Here is a 17,565-nt window from a genome sequence, read left to right as displayed (position 1 = left end):
TCAAAAAAAAAAAAAAAGAGAGGGAGAGAGGGGTCAAACAATAAATAAATTTGAAACTAGTTCTAGCAAACAGTAGAAGTAGCAGTCAGTGAATCAGTTGCAACTCTCAAAGACTTTTACACATTTCGTAGAATATTAAGCTGCGGCCCTTTAAGACTGAAACATGGAGAACATGAAAAAAAAAATAGTTTCTAAAGTAGCTTCTAGTTTAAAAAGTAGCTTCTAAATAAGTACTAATACTGAAAAGTTACGTAATACGTTATTTAGAATATAAGTGGAAAATTCAAGCAATTTTATGCGACATTTGTTCGCCAATTTTAAAAAATGCATACGCTCAAATAAAAATTGTTACACACGATGCTATTTTTAATCTGCGGCTCCAATTGTTTCTCATGGTAAATAAACGTGCCTCCCTTCCCGTTGTTTCAGTAAGGAGAGTGATTACCAAGATTTTATTTTATTATTCTAAATATAATAACATAATAAAAAATGCTAAGAATATAAAAGACGCATTTTTTACAATCAAAGCTAGGCAAATTTAAAGCAGAGGCTGCAACTTTGTTTCACATTTGGGCTTGCATTAATGCAGATTTACATTCGTGTTATTTCAGAAAAAAAATTCCCTGATAGAGAAAAAGTTTCTAATTGATCAAAGGACAGTAAGAAAAATGTCAATAGAAACTACGAAAAATAGAGGAAAGATACCAGAAAATTGAAACATCTGTTGTTTTAGATAAATAAGACATATCAATACCCAGCAAAAGTGTATTGAGGGTTAACAAAATTCATATTACATTGAATGAACTTGAAACAGAACTTTAATCACGAGAAAGCACAGAAAATACAGATGACGATTTTAAATGGAATTATCAGCTTTCAAGAAAACGTAAGCGAACTGTTGCGTCATCAGCATCGACAAGTCAAATTACACTTTTTATGCCTCATACAGCCTTAGCTGCAGATCTACCTGGTGTTTCAAATAAAGTCGAGTCCAAAATTGTTACAACAGTTCTGGCTTATTTCGACTTAATTTCTCCGAATCAACAAAAATATATAGTCGATAAAAACAAAGTAAGGAGAGAAGTTGAGAAAAAAAAGAGCAAGCTAAGAGAAAAAAAAGATGTAAGAGCGGTTAAAGGGGCAGCTACAAAGAGTTAGTATTTTGACGGCTGCAAAGATGACGCCCTTCAAATGACATTTAGCCTTCAAAAATTAGCATCTGAAGCACATGTAGCACTGATGGAAGAACAAGGTAGCAAGTACATTGGTCATATATCGCTAAAAGCTTGTGAAAATGCAAAAGAAATTTTGCAAAGTATTATTAAAGGCTCTGAAAAAAAGAATAATATGAGTTTGCTCAACTTATGGGTTACTGGATGCGACGAAACAAATCTAAATACGGGATGGAAAGGTGGAGTAAATCATTTACTTAAGACACATGTCAAAGAACCTTTGCAGTGGAACAGCGGTCTACTGCATACTAATAAGTTGCTACTGAGGCATCTTATTCTGGAAATGGACAAAGAAACCACATTCATATCCTGGAGCTATAATAATTGAAAAAAAAATTCAGTCGTCAAATTTAATAAAATTGACTGCAATCTTCTGGCTTTGAATATAGCAGATTTAAAAATCTTAAGTACTAAACAACAGTATTTGTATCGAATCTCTCCTGCCGTAAATGATGGTAGTTTCCCTTCTAGCGTGGCTTACAGTAGCCCAAACAAACTCAGTCATGAACGATGGCTGACAACTGCAAACCGTTTGTTGCGCTTACATGCATTCCAAGTCCATCTGGAAATATTACACTGCTTGTAAAGTATGTATTGCTAGTTTTCATGCTCCAATGTGGTTTGAAATAAAAATGAAACCGAACTGCCAGCATGGTGCTCAACATTTTTCGAAAATGATTTCTCTTGCAAGGCGACGAAGTCCATACAACATTAGGTGAAGCTGCTGTATCCACGGACAAAATTTACTTTTTAATTTTTGCTGGTCTCTGGAAGTGGATAATGGATCGGAAAAATTTTATGGCAGAATCTGCAGCTTATCGTCTAATTTTGGCAATTTTTGTCAGGTGAAAATCTCAAAGCTTTCAACTTCAAAAAAAATTCTTAAAAACCATATTTTTTGTTTGTGGGTCATTCCATAGTGACTAACGTAACATTCGTAGCTGATTTTCAAACTCTTTTTACTTACACCGGGAGTAAAAATAAATGTGTTTTGGTTTAATATGCAGATTTAAAATGTACAAGGTGACTATTTTTCATTTCTACCAAGAATTTGGAGCAAAACAAGCGCTGGCATGTGTTTTTTCACCAAAAAAGGCATCGTGACTAACGTAACATTTTTGTAACCCTGAGAAACAATGCTTATGTTACGAGGCAATTTTTTCTGAAACTTACGCAGGCATTTAAAATTGGCCGATATATTTGTAAGAGGTAAACAATCTTTTTTTTAAAAATTTACTACAGATTTGTTACAGATGAATCTTTTTTGGCCCTTAATGGTACTTTTACGAAAAACTGTGTGTGACTAACGTAACGTGACTAACGTAACCATCGAATAACAAGCAATGAATGCATATAAAGAAACTTTTTATAGTTAATTTCTTGCTCCTATATTACCTTTACTCATTTTAGGAACCTTCTTTGTGTTGCATTATGGTTCTTTCTTTACTTTTTTTTCCATATTAGTGTAAAAAATTGAATGGAAGGATTCAGTTCAATTAACTGAATTTGAATGTGGGAAAAAATTAAACAAAAAAAAAACTGCTTTTACAAACTGAATAACATTATTCTTGGGCTAATTAAATCCTAAATATCTCTCTTTTAAAAAATTAACTTTATGCAAATTGATAGTTTCATCGAATCCTAGTCTTCTGCCGATATACTGGTTATCGTCATAATAAACTCCGTAGTACTTTTTAATGGCATAATATTTTTTAAGGTTTACTGATTCATCGAACGAATAGTGTTGTGCATGCTTTTGAATTAAAATGTAATATTGAAAAAAAAAATATACGAACGTTTTTGCAAAATGCGTTTTAATTACAGGTATCACCGCAAATGTTTGAATTTCTAAATGATCATTCTTGTATTTTTTGAAATCTATGACAGCAGCGCTTATTGTCACTGTGTCATGTAACATCTTCAAATGTTTTCAACGAGCAGTCATTACTTCATTTTAATGATAGGTGGACATGTATTTTCTAAAAAATAGAGACGTTCTCCTTTCTTAAGACTCTATTTCTATTAATTTAATTCTTAAGTTTGAACTCTTGTGTTGAATGCACATTCAGCAGAGTACTCATTTTGCTTTACTCGCCTTTTTTACTTTTTAATAATTCTTTAAATTGGAAGTATCTTTATAAAGACCTTTAAAAAAGTATTTTTCTAAGCAAACAGAAGCTCTATACAATGTAATTTAACTGGTATTTTTCACCCTTTATATTTTTAATCAATATAGAATGCCTACATATTCAAAATTGTTCATGAAAATGTACATTAAATTAAATAAGTTTTAAATATTAGCAGTCATTTTTTAAATGTTACGTTAGTCGCATGCAAACTGTTACGTTAGTCACAGCTCAAATGTTGCGTTAGTCACACTAGTTATTTTATATCTACTGATACTGAAATGAATATTTTGCACATTTTAAGTAGATATGACACAGATGTAAGAAAATAAAAAGTGCTGTTTGGTTCAATCATCTGGTTTAGTTTTTAAGCAGAAAATAGTACATTTTCGTGACTAACGTAACGTAAATATTTTCAGTGAAATAACCAAACTAATTAAAATACTTATCTTACAATGTATGCAAAAAAAAAAAAAAAAAAAACAGTCAATTTTATTGGGCAAACATTTAATCATTTAGAATAAACATAGCTCTTTTAAAAATTTGCAAAACATTTTACATTACACAAGAAAACGTAGACGCATGTTTTTTGCACATGCTAAGCCTTTTCTACAACCTCGCACGTTTAGAGCCAGAAGAAAAACACCGAATGAAATTTTTGCAAACTGTTACTGGATTTATGTACTAGAAAATATGCTGAATGAAATGATAGCTCACAATTAAGGCTTTGTGGAAAAAAAATTTCTGAGGTTGAGGTTGACATTTCTATGGAATGACCCTTGTGGGTACAACAACCAGTTCCCCCAGCGGACAGGTGCCTCAGTACCCATGGACATATCAAAAAAAATACATAAATAGTGAGGATCTCAATTATACTCAATTAACCGAAGTTTTTTTTCCCTTTTTTTTAAAATTTTCCATAATTTTTAACATCAGGGAACTCTTTAAAAAATTTATTACTCTTAAGAGAGTTAATGATGTTATGAATTATACCAATATGTTTTGAAACAAAAAATTAACTATATTCATGATAGTATGACTCTCTCTGTACCTACATAATAACTTCAATTTATATGCAAATTGAAACCTTTAACAAAATTAAATCATTACAAGAAACTGAGTTTAGATTAAACCAACAAAATCTAGAAAAGTCGACTTCAAATGAAAACAGGTGGGAGTGATCCTACAACAGGTGGGGGTTACTTCAACACTATATCTTCAAGCCCTACTTCGAATTCATCATCATTGTTGAAAGCAAATTTCGGACGTTGATGACAAGGCACCATTTTGAAGTACTTCACGTTGTAGGCAGACTTAGGTGTGACTCAGGGAGACTAAAAATTGCCGTCCGTTATGTGTCCTTGGGTACAGAGGTACGCCACTTTGGTTTTGCAAGCCAGTCACATCGACAAGACCACAGTTTCACAACATTAAAAATCAGAAGCAAAAACTTCAAAATATAGAGAAACAAGATACCTACAACAAAAATGAATAATACAATCCACGACGGACGAAAAAAAATCATTTATGTTTTTTTTTTCTTTTTTACTTAGATCCTGCTAAAACCGAAAAAATGTGATAAAATCTTTAATGTTCGTTTGATGGCACTGAAACTTCCAGGGGAGGGCTGTGACACACACCTTGAACCCCAATAAGGATCTCTCTCGACGATACCCAGAATTTCCCGACCTACGTCCGTAAGTACAACCGTCCGTGGGTACAGCTGCTTCCCATAAGCAGATAATCTTTGAAGTTTTCTCAAATAATGCATATTTTGCTCATCCAGAACAGCTACTGTTGACAATGTTGGTTGACTTTAGAAAATACATTCGGGAACTAGCAGTTAGGCGTATTCTCAACTCTAGGAACAAGAAGTCGACGAGCTCGGATGGTGTACAACTTTTTAAGCGTCCTCCAAACAATTTTGAAAGTCGTTCATTATGTTGATTTAGTTGCTCGGAAAAACTGTGTTGTAACAGAGCTACCTCTTACAATACATCTAAAAGACGAAGACTTGAAAGAAATGTTCAAAGAACAGTTTATAGAGTTAACTTTAGAGAAATTTCTCTGTCACACCCAGGCTGTGGAACGTTGTAAAAAATTAATAACCTAAGCTGCAATAAAAATTTGTGATGAAACTGCACGGGATGGCTATATTCGTGCCAAACTTCAAGTTATTAAACAACTTCCATCATTTGATAACAAGGGACAATATTATTTGAAAAAATACTATTCATTATGCATGAAGCATTATAAATCAAATTCGTACTTTTTTTTTCAAAAGTTTATTCTCCTTATATGTAATTTTAGAAAATGTATGATAATATTGCGTGATAATAATTACTATGATTAATAGTGCTATTTTATTAATCAGTCCATGAATTAATTTTAAATAATAATTTTCATATTGGTTTTTAAAAAAATCCAATATTTGTTTTTCTTTTTTCTCCAATTTTTGATGTTAAAAAGGTGCAGTTAAATGCTCATTAAAATCAATAAATCATTTTATGGACTCGAACTGACTCATTATCTAGCATTTTCGTTGCATTCCAGCAAAATTTTTGGAAGTTATTTTGAAAAACGATTTTTTCTGACAATAATTCATATTTCACTTTTTCTTCCCTTTTTCAGTGTTAAATAAGGCCGGCTAGACATTTTTAAATATCTAAGAAACGTTTTATGAGTGCTAACTAACTCACTACGCAACTTTTGTGCGTTATCTAAAAACTGATTTAAAAAAAAAAAGTTTATTTTGGCTCACCCTATTCTCCATATGTACAAAATACGACAGAGTTATGATCTCAATATTAGTAATCTGACTTCCCCCAATAGCACGAAACTACTGCAGCGCGAAGTTTAAAATCACTTGTTTTCTGACAACTCTACTTTTTTTTTGCAAATTATTTATATTTTAACGGAAATTTAATGTTACCTAAACGTTATTTATATTTACTTGGCAGATTATTTTACAATTTAATGAAATTTTGAATATCTTCATTCAAATTTTATGGTCATTTTTTAAGCATAAAAAGCGACTATCAATGTTTTTTTATCGTTTTGTGACGCAATTTGTCGCTTCAATTTCCTCCACTACATATTTTCTGAAAAAGACCGTTAAAAAGTTAAAAGGAAAAATTATATTGACAAATAAGCAGTTATTTTGTGACATAGTGTAAACACACCTTACCAAAATATTTGTCCAAAATTCGACAAAAAAAAAAAAAAAAAAAACATTAATACCGTAAGGTAAATAAGTAATTACCATGGAGCTCTTATAAACATGGCAGAAACTATTAGGACTGCGATACAGACTAAAAATGTCTTCAAAATAAGAAACCGTTTTAGAAGCAAATTAATGAACTCTAAACTAAACTAAAAAAAGGAAAACACAAAAAAGAAATAACAATGATAAACAAATAAATACTATTAATAAACAATTGTGGAAAGAGATAGACATAAACATAAATCTATTATCAGCTGAAAACTTTTTTGACAAAAGTTAGGGCTTGCCTCTTTTTTTTTGTCAAAATAACGTGTTACCATTTTTTACTCATGATGATATCAAAAAATAATAATGTCTTATTTATAACAAACTTCAAACACGCTTCAAATAGCCATAGCACCTTTTTCAATTTTCATCGAAGAAAACACTAGAGGTCTGACGATACATAACTCTTGACAGTTTTCGCGTAGTTGTTAAGAGTTATGGGCCTGCCCAAATAAATGCAGAGTTGTATTGCTGAGACAAGATAAGAGAATATTCCATCAGACAGAAAGTATTATTGCTTTCATCGATCACACGAGAGGCGCACCTTTCCCTCCAATAATCGGTTTTCGAATAATTTTCGGGATGGGAGTCTTTAATCATCACTCTTTTGTGAGTTATAAGCTCTGTAAGAATTTCGGAAAAATTGATAAAATATACTTGGCGCGAATTTTATGCGATTGCATTATTGCGAGCCTGAGAATAGGTAATTTACATCCGATCTTATTATTTTATAAAATGTAGATTATCACTTAAACCAACTGTATCGCCAAAGTTTTTGACATTGCCCTCAAAATATATCAATTAAAATTTAATTGAACCCTCACCTCATATGGAGAGTATAAATATTTTAGAGTTACGTATGATTATGAAGAAAATTATTTGAAGTCTTGAATTTATTATTCAATTTTCTGAATGCAAAGATAGAAAGGAATTATTAATTTAGCTTCGCGTAGGTAATTTACATCCAATCTTCTTATTTTAAAATGTAGGTTATCACTTAACCCAACTGTAACGCTAAAGAAAGTTTTTGACATTGCCCCCAAAATATGTCAATTATAATTTAATTGAACCCTCACATCGTATGGAGAGTATAAATATTTTAGAGTTACTTATGATTATGAAGAAAAATATTTGAAGTCTTGAATTTATTATTCAATTTTCTGAATGCAAAGATAAAAAGGAATTATTAATTTAGCTTTCGCAAACCAGAAACTATGTACATAGAAAAATAAGTAAAGTTTTGTTCATACATTTATTTTCGTACTAGTGGTACCCGCACGGCTTTGCACGTAGCTGAAAATTAAAAGGTCATTCGGTTCGCCTGTATATTTACAAATAATGGATGACGAATTTCTCGCCAATTGGCTGCGTTCATTCGCTCTCCCATTCCACGTCATGATAATTTCGTAATTTACTCGTCCATCTTATGATAATTTTGCTCCGGAAAATGTTCTTCAAATTGAAATAGAAAAAACACAAAATAGAATTTTCAAAAAATCGCTTCGAGGTGAACCCCCTCCCCGATTCGCTCCCGCTCACTTAATTAGATGGATCATCCTGTGGTAGAAAAGTGGTTCCTTTTCAACCAACAATCGTCTGCCATTTTCTGGGCAAGAAATTCCCACCGGCACATCCTGTAAGCTCACTATCGGTTCGTTTTCCGCAATTTTTGTGGGGATTTTTCAGTTTTAAAGTACCACTTTACATAGCAGATCTTATGTTTTGAAAAAAAAAAATTCTCAAAATAATTTTCTCTTGGAAATTTACTATTGGAGGCAATTCCAGAACAGAAACTAGATTTCGCATCTTCCTAATTTGTAACTCATTTGTAATTCGGCATTATGTGAAAAATTAAAGTATATCCCTTTCTCGTCAAAGAAAAACTAATTTATGGTTTTTTAGATTCCGGGTAAGTCTGAATCGCTAGAAGAAATTCATTAATTACGTAAGGATGATTTTGGCCACTTTCGCCCCTCTCCCCCCATGTAAGGGTAATTAAGATTTTCAATCCCCCCCCCCCTCCTTATCTTACGTAACATTCCATTTCGATTTTCAAAACAATAAAATAACAAATCTTACATTTCTGGAATCGTTATTAAATTCTTTTGGTGTAAAAAAATATTTACTAATAGGAATCTAGACTGAATGTTTTTCCGATAAATATTTTTTGTATATAATGCGATACTAGTTAAAAATAAGACATGCCATACACAGTGCGATTCTTTTATTATATTTTACACTATTCATTCTATGAAAAACAAGTAAAATCAGCTCATCCTTATACGTTTTTACCTTCCCGAAGCAAATAAAATATGATCAGTGCCAAACCACTTGACCGCGCAATTTCTAAAGTAGAATATCGACTTGAAAAATATTACGTAAGAAAGGGTCTTCCCCCCCCCCCCCCCCAAGTAAGGGTATGTAGAGATTTTTTTTCAGCCCCCTTCCCCTTGGCACATTTACGTAATTAATGAATGGCCCCTTACGAGTATTTTTTAGGCTGCATCTAGCATCTTTTATGAATTCTCGAATCTTTTTAAAATGAACGACTTTTAAATTAACATATACATATCTTTGAAATATACCGTATGAAATTTTTAATTCGTAAGCAAATTTATATGTACTCTTGGTTGGTAATAAATTATCAAATTTAAAATTCACATTTCGTGGGGTTTGAAATCATAACAACGATTTATTACTAGTAATCAGTAGAATCAGTGGCGGATTTACTGGTGAGGGGGTTGGGGGACCACCCCCTCGCTGACCGTCCTTTTTTGAAACCAATAATATGGAATTAGAGGAATTATTAGTAAACGCTACTAATTTCAATCAAGTACATTCCAAAAATTTCTTTTAAATTAAGTTTAGACAGTTAGTGTAGTCGAGGATGGATAAAGTTACTCACTTTTTAATTTGAACCTAAGCTCGCCCCTCCCCCCTCCCTTTTTTTTAACTTTAATAATTTTTATGTTTCTTTAAGTGTCTTTCAACCTTTTTCTTCCATGGACTACACTATACTAGTAAGATAATACATTGCTGTACCTTGGAACATTGGGGAGGAAATAGTCCCTAAAGGGGACATTTGACACTTCAAAGGAGCGATAATTTCGTGAGGGACGATAAGGGGCAATTAGTATTTAAAAGACAGGATAAAGGGGATGCAATTGACTCCCTGTCCCCTACATGACGGGTTTGAGGGGAGGAATGACTTTTACGGGTTTCAACTGCCCCCTTGAATAGACTGTAAATTCGCCCCTGATCAGAGCAGTTAAATTTACAAAATATTTTTAATGAAAAAAAAATGACCTAAGGTGCATTAGATTGGTAAATCCCACGATTCACATTCTGATCAGAAGCAATAACATATGTTACACAATAAACTATCATAAATCACAAATATGAACAACTTGCAACGAAATTGTTGGTGAAACACAATTATTTGCTATTAAGTCCCTATTACAGCGCTCCCCATCATTTTTGTACTTAAGAGCACATACTAGAATATCGGTCGCACCGGAGGCACCATTAATTGTTTCAAGATGTTACTAAAGAGGTGAACATAACAAAGATATGTACACACAATGTGTGCAATAAAAGGTAATTTTTAGGTAATCTCAAAAAAAAAAAAAAAAAAAAGAAAAAGAAAAAAAGAAAAAAGAAAATTGATTAAAAAAATCTTACATACAAAATAAATAAATACTAAATAATGAAAGCAAACTATACAAAGTCCGGAACATAAAATGTATAAAGTTCAAAGTCAACATGATTGAACTACATTTTTTTTTTTGTCATTGTTTCGTAATTAGTCGAGCAGGATAAATTTACAGGGTAGTAAGCTGTCATCATGGTGCTCACCTGTACTGCCATGGGAAGGTATAGCTAGGCCGGATCAGCAAACTCTGCGCCCCTTTCCTACCCGCCCCGCAAAACATCACCAGGGCCCCAACGCTAATTTTTGATTGATCTAAAAGTCTTATGTTCTCAAAAACGCAAATCAAATAGAATTTTTCGATTGAGACTTGGCCTGGCTGTCTGTGTGCTATACATAATTAGATAATAAGTTCTTTTTCCAAAAGTTAATTTTCTCGACGCCTTAAGGTATGTAAAACGAGCTGATGTGTGCATCACATGACTTCCTTTTACTCCAATTTAATGTCATTTCCCCATTATTCGCTATTTTAATGTGATTCAATATTTATTCTCTAAATATCACCAACAATGGCCAAATTGAAACCAAAAAAAAAAAAAAAATTTGTCGCCAAGTTGGCGACAAAACTTGGCGACCAAAAGACTGGCGATATATCGCCAAGTGTCCGACAAATTATAACGCCACTTGAGTTTACATCGAAATTAACAATGATTTCCCCCCAAAAAGGTGCAAAAGACCCCCTTAGGAACATCCGAAAGCAACCAAAAGGGGAGGTGCACAACTAGACCCCACTACGAGTCTATGTACCAAATTTCAACTTTCTAGGACATACCATTTTTGAGTTATGCGAGATACATACGCACATACGCACATACGCACATACACACATACGCACATACATACAGACGTCACGAGAAAAGTCGTTGTAATTACCTCGGTGATGGTCAAAATGGATATTTCGCGTGTCTATACATTCTTAGGCACTTTTCCGCATGTGGTCGAATCGAAAAAAAAACTCAACATTCATTTGGGGGTGAGCAAAATGGAAATTAAGGGCGATTTTTGAGTGAAAATTTTTTCGCGAATACAATACTTCCTTTTTTGTAAAAGGAAGTAAAAAACGTAAGAAACGAACCAAATGCAGTCCCAACACCGATTTCTTTGCCCACCAAATGGCGACCAAGACTACTTCAAAAGGAATCATTTTCCCCTTCAATTGCCGTAGGATGATCTATCTAGTTAAGTGAGCGCTAGCGAACCAGTTCCCATGTCTATGTTAGTGCCAAATTTCATGAAAATCGGTCGAACGGTCTAGGCGCTATGCGCGTCACAGACATCCTACAGACATCCAGACAGAGATATCCGGGATTGTGCAAAATAAATGAAAAGTCCCGATAGATTCTATTACAATTTAGAATTTACATTTTTTCCTCGAGTTTTTCTGAGCTACTGGAGGTGTAAGTTTATAAAGGATATGAAGCGAAACAATTTAGTTTCTCAGTCTTTATGATCGTTTTACCCTTCCTTGAAAATAACTTCCAAAATTTTGCTGAGTTTTGAACAATAAATCATTCCCGAAACCACCTAACCGATATGTTTAAAAATAATTATAATGCCTCTGGGAAAAGAAAACCTGTCTGAAATTAGCGACAATTTGTTTTAACCAAGGATGCTACTTACTGATGCACGCTAATCGTGAGCTGATCGAGATAAAAATCATAATCTGCAGAATCTTTCTGAAGATAGCTATCACCAGGAAATGTACTTTTTGTATAACGTTGTTTAGTGTGCAAAAACTGAAATCTCGAATTAGAATTTAAATCGCTAGATTCTTTTTCCACGGAATTTTATTTTGAATAATAATAATAATAGAGTAAAAATATAAAGAAATATTGTTATAGTGTTTATGAAATTATGTAGTGAAATTATGTTAACCATGTGGGATTTTAGTTAGGAATATAACAGAAAATTCTTGGTGAAACTGATTATATTTAATAAAATCTTTTATCATGAAGAAATTGGCAATTTCTTTTCCCTCTTAAATTTTAGAAAAGTGTTAAGAAATATTTAATCTTTCTTTCTTTCTGTTTTTTTTTTTTTTTTTTTTTGCCTCAAGCACTTAGTTATGCACTTGAAAGTTAAATAAATTCAATGTTTGCTATTTTTATCCCAGAAAAAAAGCTCTGAAAATTACCTTAAAAAAAGTGGTATTAAAAAGAGGTAACGTTTGCCTCATAATCATTTGCATACCTTGGCAAAACAAGTAGTTTTTTAATTTTTTTTTTTTTTTTTTTTTTTGCTTCTTTTTCTTCTCTAAAATATACTTTACTGAAAGTAACTCTCCTGCTAGTAAATATTCCTTTTTTTGAAGATAATGCAGGAAAAAAAAGCTTAAAGAAATTATTTATAAATGCTTTATCATGCAAAAAGCTACTTTTCTGAATAATTACTTTCTTCTGTTTTATTTTAAATGCTTCGTTCTGATTCTAAAAATACCTTTTTAATTTTTGTACGTAAATAATTGTACTATCTCAGGCAATAATTTTTTTTTCTAACGTTAATGTCCCGGTAATAAAGTTGTATGTGCAGACACATTTTTACTTCCTTTTACAAAAAAGGAAGTATTGTATTCGCGAAAAAATTTTCACTCAAAAATCGCCCTTAATTTCCATTTTGCTCACCCCCAAATGAATGTTGAGTTTTTTTTTCGATTCGACCACATGCGGAAAAGTGCCTAAGAATGTATAGACACGCGAAATATCCATTTTGACCATCACCGAGGTAATTACAACGACTTTTCTCGTGACGTCTGTATGTATGTGCGTATGTGCGTATGTGTGTATGTGCGTATGTGCGTATGTATCTCGCATAACTCAAAAATGGTATGTCCTAGAAAGTTGAAATTTGGTACATAGACTCGTAGTGGGGTCTAGTTGTGCACCTCCCCTTTTGGTTGCTTTCGGATGTTCCTAAGGGGGTCTTTTGCACCTTTTTGGGGGGAAATCATTGTTAATATCAATGCAAACTTAAGTGGTGTTACAATTTGGCGGACACTTGGCGATATATCGCCAGTCTTTTGGTCGCCAAGTTTTGTCGCCAACTAGGCGGAAAATTTGGCGATTTTTTTTATCTGGTTTTAATTTGGCCATCGTTTTTAATATTTAGAGATTAAACTATTGAATCACATTAAAATTGCCAATAATGGGAAAATGACATTAAAATGGAGTAAAAGGAAGTCATGTGAGGCACACATCAGCTCGTTTCATGTCATATTTAACATATGGCTTTTTCTGCTGTTTTTTAGTTTGAAGAAATGATATGAAAGGGACGGTGTTAAAAATATTTGCGCAATTTATCAAGTAAAAATAATATTTATCTAGCTTCTGGCACTTGAAAAAAAAATTCCGGTTTCATATAGATTTTTTTTTTTTTTTTTTTTTTTTTTGAAAAATAAATTTACGAATATTTTTCTAAATTACGGGGTGTTCTGCATCGCTCCAATTCAATATTGATAATCTAAAAGAGAAATTTCTTTGCATTTCCATTCAATTATAATGTAATAAAATTTCTAGTTGGCTTGGTGATATTATTTGGCATCTTCCTTTGTTATTCTTTGTTTATAACTTGGACCTACCTTATAATTTTTTTTTCTTTAATACATACTTTTGAAGCAATTTTATAATAAATTCAGGTACAGCAAATTAAGATCACTTTGTGTTTTTAATATGCAAAGTTAATTTTTTTATTCGCTATGTGGTAAGTAAATAATAAATCACATGAACCAATGACATTGCTTAAAATACCATTTTCAGAAGATTTTGTTAGAGCATCTGCCAGCGATTTTTATTACTCGTAAAAAATGAAGTGAAAGTTAAATCATTAAATGAAAGTTAAATCATTTTAAATTCACAGGTTATTAAAATTCTGGTAATGAATCTTATCGTTTCCTTTCTTAGCATCGAAAAATAGTGTTTATTTCTATTTATGTTTTTTAATTACTGGCTGACTCGGCAGACTTTGTTCTGCCACATAAATTTTTTCTAGGATTCAGAAACTCTGTTGGATAATTTACAGTTTCGTCAGATTCGCAAACTGTATCGATCAATTTGTATGATACCAAGTCAACAGGTCGTATCTCGAAGTTCATTAATCGTCAACCTCCATTTTTTGCTGCCAAATTTTTGCACTTTCTACCATCCACAAAGATGCATGTGTTGTGCATGCGTACATCGCGGTCAATGATATCATTTTCTCGAATCAATAATGGTGCTGAAATTAATGAGCAATTTTATGTATTCAAAATTTTCATAGACAACAAATTTTCATTTGTCGATATCTGAAAATGGGTTCGAGAATTGCACAGCAGATGGATCTTGTAGCATTTATACGTACATGTTTTTAGCTGGAGCTTTTCAACATTACAATACAGTGGCGAAGATCTCAAGTAAACTTTAATCTCATCAACGACTTTTGAATGTAGAATGACTAAAATGTTTGTCTGAAATCACTTGAAGAGAATAACAGAGTGTTTAGTTACCTTTTGATGTACACTGCTTCTGGGTTATTTTGAACATTCAGTGGCAGCTTAAATACTGAATGCGCTGTTCTGCACCCATCCAGTAAAGCTACTGCCATGCCAAATGATGCAGCGGATAATGCGATGTCATCTTTAGATCATATTTCGGCAAGAATTGGCAAAATGAGAAATGTTTTGCTAGTTTTACATGGTCGATACTTCCCTCCCCAGAAAAAATGCACCTTGACCTGCCGAAACTGCCAGAGGTATAATCGGAATGTCACTATCCAGACTTTTTTTTCCTCAAAATTGAGAATAAAAAAATACCTCTAACCCCAAAGTTTGCCCTTTCATTCTTTAATCGCAAATTTCCCAATTATCAAAATACCCCTGCAAAAGAATTAAAGAGCAAAATTAAAAATCATTGCAAAAGCCTTGCTTAAATTATTCAGACATTTTATTTGTTAACAAATAGCAAATGGCAACAAATATAGATTTTAAATCTTTGAGAGTTTTTCGATGTTTTGCCCATAGACTAATAATAAGATAGTCTTATTATTAGTCTATGGTTTTGCAAAAGCGTTGCGTCATTATGCTGCCGTGTGCAGGTAAGGGGAGGTAACTGCAAATTTTTCTTTTTTTTCATTTTTTGCATCTATTGTACGTTATTATTGTAGCTACAGATTCGGCTTTTGTTTTTAAACACAATTTATTTCACAGCACAGGAAAGAAAGTTTGATGAAGATATTTACAGTGATGAAGATGACTCATTTTGATCTTATGATCCGTATATCTTAAAGATGAATATATAACACAACTCTTTTCTTAACGTATGCGTAACGTAATTCTACAAGAACGCTAATATTTTTGTTACCATTTTTCAAAACCAAAAATGAGTTGCCAGATCTCAAGTTTGAATATGATACAACGAAAACAGAAAATACAAAATTTGTTTGGAGCGACAACATCCTCCCACCTTTTGTATTGTGCACATATCGGCTAAACCAATACAAAATGAAAACCAGAAAATATAGTATAATGCAATAGACATGAAATTTCAATACTTATGAAAACTTTTGACTAATAACTACTAATGAATATAACAATATCTAATGCTAAACTACTTAGATATAACTATAATAATGAGATAAAATAAAATTAAAGTCTTTAGTCCAGTCTATAAGTCCAGGCGTTTCACAGGAACAACTCGTCGACCAAACCGCGTTTGTTTCACAGCCTGTAATTTTTCTTGAGGGAATGCTTCAGGTTGACAGCATTTTTCATTTGAAGCAACAGGTACTCCAACATCATCATCAATAATATCAGAAGCACCTTCCACATTTTCGGGCATATCTTTGGATATATCAGGAGAACTAATTTCCAAAGGATAGACTATTTGAACTGGACGGATGATTTCTCCATTAGCCACACGTAATCTAACTACTCGTTCGATGTTATCCTTACCTTGATATAGTTTGATGACACGTCCTAAAGGCCAATTTAAACGTTTTGTGTTTTCTGAGCCAATGAGAACAATATCACCTGGTGACAGGTTCTGTCGTTTGGTAGATAAATGAGGATTCCGTATAAGTTCTGCTAAATACTCCTTTTGGAATCGTTGACGTAGATGATAACGTAGATTCTGCAGGTATCGAATGCGATTACGTATTAGATGTCTGGTATCTACGATGCCCAAATCCACAGTTTCATTTCCTTTTATGTCTTGTATAAAGTCAGAAGGTTTGATAACCCTCAACTCATTCGGATCATCATAAACATATCTGAGAGGACGTCCATTAACTATGCTTTCACATTCACATAGAAAAGTCACCATTTCCTCGTAAGTGACAGAAGCACGGCTTAATACCTTTCTCAAAAGTTCTTTAACGGTGCGGATCATTCTTTCCCACCAACCTCCATACCATGGTGCTGTAGGGGGATTGAAGTGCCATTTAATCTGTTGGATAGCACATTCAGATGTTATTTCTTGCCAGTTGAGGGAGTTGAGAGCTCTAGTTGTTCCCAAAAAATTAGTTCCGTTATCAGTGTACATAATAGAACTACGTCCTCTTCTAGCAAAAAATCGTCTCATGGCTTGCATAAATGCTTCAGTAGACAGAGATGTCACCAACTCTAAGTGAATAGCACGATGTACCGCGCACGTAAAAAGCACTATCCAAGCCTTTTGCCTTCCTTTCAAATAAACAGGACCTGCCAGATTAGCCCCAGTCACTTTAAATGCAGCTACACGATTGATCCTATCAATAGGAAGAGGAGCAGGAACAACTGGTACTACAGGTTTTGATGTATACCTCTTACATGTCATACACTTCTGTAAAACTTCTCTAACAACTTTTCGTCCCCGAGGAATCCAAAATCGGTCACGTAGATGAGACAAGGTAGTTTGTACGACTGCATGGTGAAGTGACTTATGAGTATATTCTATGAGTCTTCTGACAATTGGATGATCTGGCAAAACTATGGGTCGTACAAAATCTTCTGGATCTTGCCCTACGATTAGCCTTGATCGAACTTTCAACATTTCATTTTCTTCGTAAAACTGAATTGTCTGAGAGTACTTCTCCCTAATGTCAGTTGGCCATTCTGATTGTATTATTCGTATCAGAGTTTCCTCACCCCTTCGAATTTCTTCGTATGCCAGCTCCTTGGTCAACTTGGAAGAATTCACTTTGATATTCTGGCAAAATCTCAATACCCAGGCTGTCAAGCGGATGATCCTTGGATAACTGGAAAAGTATAAAAATCTATTTCCA

This window comes from Uloborus diversus, chromosome 6 (genome assembly GCF_026930045.1).
Source record: "Uloborus diversus isolate 005 chromosome 6, Udiv.v.3.1, whole genome shotgun sequence".
Taxonomy (NCBI): domain Eukaryota; kingdom Metazoa; phylum Arthropoda; class Arachnida; order Araneae; family Uloboridae; genus Uloborus; species Uloborus diversus.
This window is presented reverse-complemented; position numbering follows the sequence as displayed.